Genomic DNA, 6,000 nt, shown 5'->3' on the forward strand with positions numbered 1-6,000 from the left:
CTTGTTAAACTGCTCACAGCATGCAAATAAAATACCGCATTGTGCAAAAGTCATTCAGTCTCCCCATCCGTAGATATGAGCAATGGAATCGCGTCCAGGAAAGAGAAACTTGGAACAACATGCAAATATTTCAGTCCCTTATTCCCAATATTCACATATTCTGTGCTAAAGCCCGCATCCCTGTCATGCTGAGGGGTGACCGTGTTGAGAATCTGCTGTGTGCAATGGGTGGGAAAACGACTATTATCTTTCTTGCCCCAGTACTGCACCCTTTTATTTGTAGTTATTACTGCAAACTGCTTTTTTTTTTTCCCAGACAATGGTCGTGTTATTATAGGTACCTTCATGCCGTGCCAAAGCACATACACACAACAATTCAGAACAATCAGCCTTGTTTTCATGGGAGCAAAGGTTGCAGCCAAACGAAATGGGTGGAGATCACATTAAACAATCTTGGAATCTGCTAATAGGATATAGGAAAATGTGACCATAATGCAGATGCAGAGCTCCCCTTTCACCTTCCAATGTTATGGATAAAATAAAAACTTTGGGAAACCAATTAAACTGTTTGAATAACATTAAGCAAGTCAAAGTGTTCTCAGCGTGCCTACAAGACCACTGAGAAGTTCTTTAAAATTAGAACAGAAAGAAAAATGTGCCCTTCCAAAGCTCTGAAAGCAGAAAGCAAGTTTCCCCACCCCAGAACACCACCTGTTTAAAAGAGACAGGATACCTGCAAGATGCCTGCTTATCCACGGGAAAAAGCAGCTTATCACGATGACTGTTCCTGCCTTAAAGACGTGATCAGCCCCTCCTCTGTCTAAAAGGGGAATTTTCATACTGAAGCACCTTGCTTGGTCAGCTCTAACCTGCACTCCCCTTGTTTGCTTTTGAGATGTGCATTAGTCAGCTTTCTCCTTCACAAATCTCATCGTGCCTCTGCATGATCACACACTGAAGTCATGTCCTTGAGTCTGTGACATCAGTCTGTTGCCATGGCAACGTACAGGGCAGTCCAAAATTCAGTATTATGGCATCACTGCGGGATCAGACAGCGGAGTGAGCCAACACCCGAGAGCTGGTTAATGCAGCACGAACAGCTAAGACATTTCCATGTAAATGTTAAAGCGTAACTGCACTTCATCATGATATTCTTCATAAATACAGCTAGAAGCCTCTCATCAAGAAAAACGATCCAGGAGGCCATTAAGTTGAAGACAAACAGGCAAGCCACCATGCGTCACTAAAAGAAGGGCAACATGTTACCAAGGATGGCCACCAAGTATGAAGAAAGCTTAGTTGAACTCTCTGAATAGAAACCGCCATCTGCTCCTACGGCAACACCAGACCTGCCTCAAGCGATCACTCACAGAGAAAGAGGGATGGCCCCTTGGCACTCCCGGTTCAAGTGCTAGGCTGCACGCAGCTTTTCTGGAAATCAGAGACCAGAGTGTCACAGCGCTGTCAACCTTTCAGAATCGAGAGTATTACATAAGGCACGGTTCTTCAGTTTCCATCAGTGCATCATTAACCCAACCTATAACAAAGCCACGTAGTTAAAAAAGGATGGTACCTTCAAAGAGTTGTTACTCCATGTAGGGTTAGACATTACAGTTCTGTAGGGTCCTTGTACACTCATGAGAATGGCATTTCTGAAGAGCAAAAGGGAAGGAAAACGAAATTAGTGACACATGAACAGTGTTACAACTACAAACCAACTCTTAAAACCCAAACCAGATCTTTTTTTAAGGCACGCAGGAACACCAATGTATTGCTGACATGCGCAGCACCACCAATTTGAGCAGATCTTCAGTGCTGACTGACTGAGTACACCCTGAAAAGAATCCAGCAACCGCAGCCGAAGGCAGCTGCCCTGCCACAAAGAGAAGTCCTGCTGCGTGGCTGGGCACAAGCTGCTTCGGCATCGTGGCAGCGCAGGCTGCATGGACAGCAGAGAGACCACAAAGCTCTTGGTAGCCACACGGGACCCCTTTCTTTACCTGTCCCTCCATTCTCATCAAGGCACACACTTAGGGGTCTGGGTGTGGGTTCCCAGGTGCCGCTCTAACACCCAACCTCCTCAAGACCCTCGAGCGCTGTTGCTTTCGCACGTTCAGCCTCCGTGTAAACTAGCGCAGGCTGCATGGACAGCAGAGAGACCACAAAGCTCTTGGTAGCCACACGGGACCCCTTTCTTTACCTGTCCCTCCATTCTCATCAAGGCACACACTTAGGGGTCTGGGTGTGGGTTCCCAGGTGCCGCTCTAACACCCAACCTCCTCAAGACCCTCGAGCGCTGTTGCTTTCGCACGTTCAGCCTCCGTGTAAACTCAGCCACTCCCCGTACGCTTGACTGGTTTCAGTTCACCTCCTTCCGCTTTCTCTCGTTAATCCCCACGTCTCCTATAACTCACTCAGCACTTCCTTCTGCAAAGCTGACCGCCAGCCTTCCTACAACCTCGGACGCACCCACAATTTCTTAACAGTGCCATTAACAAGCTGTGAGCGCAACAAGGAACATTTCATGTTCTCTACACGGATGTAACCCTCACCCTCTCCTCACCCCTCCACCCAAGTCCCTGGCTGTAATTACCCCATGCTTCGTTATCTAATAACGAACACAAGCCTCGGGGCTGGGAACCATTGTTTATTTGTCTCTGCAATGCCACACACCCTAGTGGTGTTGTATAAATAAATTCCACAACCTGTTTGAGCCTGAGCTTGATTCAGACCTGAATTATATCAGTTTCTAAAGGACTGCTGCAAATACCTTCCCTGGCTCCCCGCTCGCTTTAGCAACACCAGTTTACGCAATCGGCCACCACAGGCGGCTCCAGCGCCAAACATCACGACAGCTAATTGCTCCCATGGACCACAACTGTAGAGAAAACAAACTTAAATGCCTCTGCTTTTAAATACAAATTGCAAATTGCAAAGGGCAGAAGAGCCAGGCAAGATGCATGCTGCTCTCAGCAGGAGGACACCCGAATGACAAGTTCCACGTGTCGATGTCACCTTTCAGTCACCAAAACATCCAGGCTTTGCCCCAACCTCGGTCCTTAAACACCCTGCAGGTTACCCAGCTGTGAGTCTGACGTACCACAGGGGCTGAGATTCTGGAGGCAGCTTTAAGCCAAATGGATTTCAGAGCAAAATCAAGCCAAGCAGGCTTCATCTCCATGGAGCTCCTGCAACATAACATAGGCTGAACAAGTTACTCAGGGCAGAGGTCTTTCTTATTAACTACCCAGTAAACTCAGATTAAAGCTTTTCCCTCTCCCTCAGATCAGATGCTGTCCAGCCCTGAGGAATCAATCCAGCTTCTGCAATAAGGAAAACCTGCTTGCAGCTCCATGACACCACATACGATCTACAGGATTGTGGCCCTTCAGGTACTCGTTAAACTTTTTTTTCCCCCTGAAAAGTCTCCAAGTCATTTTCTACAGTCAGGATGGATCATAACTAAGTACTGGATATTGAAGCACAGGAGTAGCCCCAGTGCACCCATCCCAGCTTGTGAATGCACCGATGCAAAAACCTGCAGACGCTCATCATCCGCCTTCCCAGTCCCGTGCATTGATTCAAGCAACCGTATGTTGCTTCAGAGGGGCGATCGAACCCGCAAGCCAAACACAAGAAAGGGAGGAAGGAAGTACCGAGGCATGCTTCAACCATTAAGAGGTAAACAAAGGCCGGAGAAGAGCCAAGGCTGGGTGGCTGCCGTGGAAGCTTGGTTAACAAACTTCAAAAGGCAAAGCAGAGCGTGGGGAAGGCAACTCACCATCCCAACCGCTCACAAGGGCCTTGCCAACCTACACATACAGGCAATTCTGAAAAAAAACCCCCACACTAAAAGGCAAACAGGCCATTTTGAGATGTAGCATTAGCTTCTTCACTGGAGAAAGGGAACAGAGTAACACACAACCGACCATTCAACAGCTAACAAAATACTATCCAGCACTGTGGGTTTGAGGCATTCTGTGAAAGACACCTTTTCACCAGCCAGCAGTCCACCCCAGAGCAAAAGATGCCAAGCTATGGTGTTAACCCTCGTTTTAAGCACACCAGTGGAGGCGTTTCACCTACTTGTAGGAAGGAACTGTGCTTTACAGACCTTTCCTCACCACCCAGCTGAGCCTTTCCACCTACCTGACCCTCAGAGCTTGTTGGCCAGCATGAGAAAAAGTTACCACAGCCCATCTTTCACCTTCTTTTACCTGTAAAGGCGAAGCCCCTGACCTCTTTTACAAAGGCAGCGTGGCACCTGTGCTCTCACACAAGACTCGTGCCTCCTACAGCCTTCTCCCAAGGAAACTGTGCCAGAGAACATTCTGGGTTGACTTCCCCAGCGAGTTCGGGGTCAGGCAGCCCTGCTGCCAGGTTTGAACCTAGCTTTTATTTTATACCCAATCCAGCCTGCCAGCCTCCTGTCCCTTCAGTACTAGTGGCTAAAAATGGATGCAGGAGTCTGATCAGCCACAGATTTTCAAAGGAATGAGGTATTTTGTGCTATATGAATAAATAAATACCACCTTAAAAAAAATAGGTGATTCCTCTCATTAAAGGAACTCATATTGTTCTTACCAAAGCACTGATTCCCTCCAGCACACAATGCTAATGCGAGTTTGCAAAGCACGTTTGGGTCCTTCCCTCTGAAAGCCACCCTATAAATGCAAGACCCAACTAAGGGGGCTTCACACTCTTAAATTCTCTGCAATTCATCATCGCTTCACCTGAAGTTATTCCAACTTACGCTGCAGCTGGATCCACACTAAGTCGCTCCACATGAGCAACCCCATCAGCCAAGTTATGACCAACGCAACCAAGACCACATTGACAAAAACTACCACCGTTTTTTTTTTTAAAGCCTATTACATTTTCTTTCCCCAAGATGTTTTACCTGTTGACAGCTGTCTGTGGGTTACCATCCTCCCATCGCCCTGACTTGAGTTACAGCAAAAAGCGGTGAGAGCCAAGCACTGCTCTGCCTGGAGTCCAAGCAGAGCCTGCAAGAACAGATCCCCTCTGGGGCAGTGACAGCTGAGGTCGATTTAATGCAAAAAGAAACTACTTTTCCATTCAAGTCAAAAGCAGGGACAAAAGAATTGTAAGCGGCTCAGGCTGCGCAGTCAGCTGTCTTTTTAGGAACAGAACAGATTTAACAGTTCTATGGCAGTCCAGAAAAAGCGAGCCTAACGAGAGTTTAAGCTTTGCCCAGTACTACGCTAGGCAAAATCCAGGCACTTGCCTGCGGTGCTCTCACGGCCTTAAGCCAGAACCTCAAAATCATCATCCTTCAGAAACACTAGTTCCAAGAAGGAATTTTATCAGGATTGAACCTGATGCACGACTTGGCTTTTATCTCATTTCAAAGAAAGACAAGAAAAACCCTCTCTGAAGCTCTGCCCAATAATTTCCTTTTGCATCATACGGGTCGCATATAACGCCGTTTCTGCACGGGGGAACCGCAGCTGCGCAATTATGCTAAAGCCTCGTCACCGTGACCACTCACCACTGGGACTCGTATTCTGAAGCAGTAGACTTGGTAGCAGAGGTGTGCTCAGGCTCTTTTACTTGGCTATTCTAACACTGACAGAGAAACTAATTAACATTTATTGCTGTGGAAAGGAAATACAATCTAAACGTTCATGGGTTTATATCTAAACCCTTTAAGACATTGAACATAAAAGTTAAACAGATTTTCACATGGCAAACCACTTGGAGAGCCTTCAGTAGAAGCTGCCAGGTAAAGAAATGTAGTATTTTAGGGTATTTTTGGTACAGGCACTGGGGGACACACCTCTATAATGCACGAAGGCCAGAGAGGCATCATGACAGCTGCAAAAACAACTCTGTCCTGGCTACCATTCACATAACGAAATTACAGTTTCACTCCAGGGAAAAAGGAAAAAGCACTTGAGTTTTGTTTAGATTAAAGTACTGCAAGCCACGCCACTTATCTGCTATCAGAGCAGATTGCAGGGCTGCTCTAGTGATTAT

Source organism: Apaloderma vittatum, unplaced genomic scaffold, assembly GCF_000703405.1.
Source record: "Apaloderma vittatum isolate BGI_N311 unplaced genomic scaffold, ASM70340v1 scaffold5352, whole genome shotgun sequence".
Lineage (NCBI taxonomy): Eukaryota > Metazoa > Chordata > Aves > Trogoniformes > Trogonidae > Apaloderma > Apaloderma vittatum.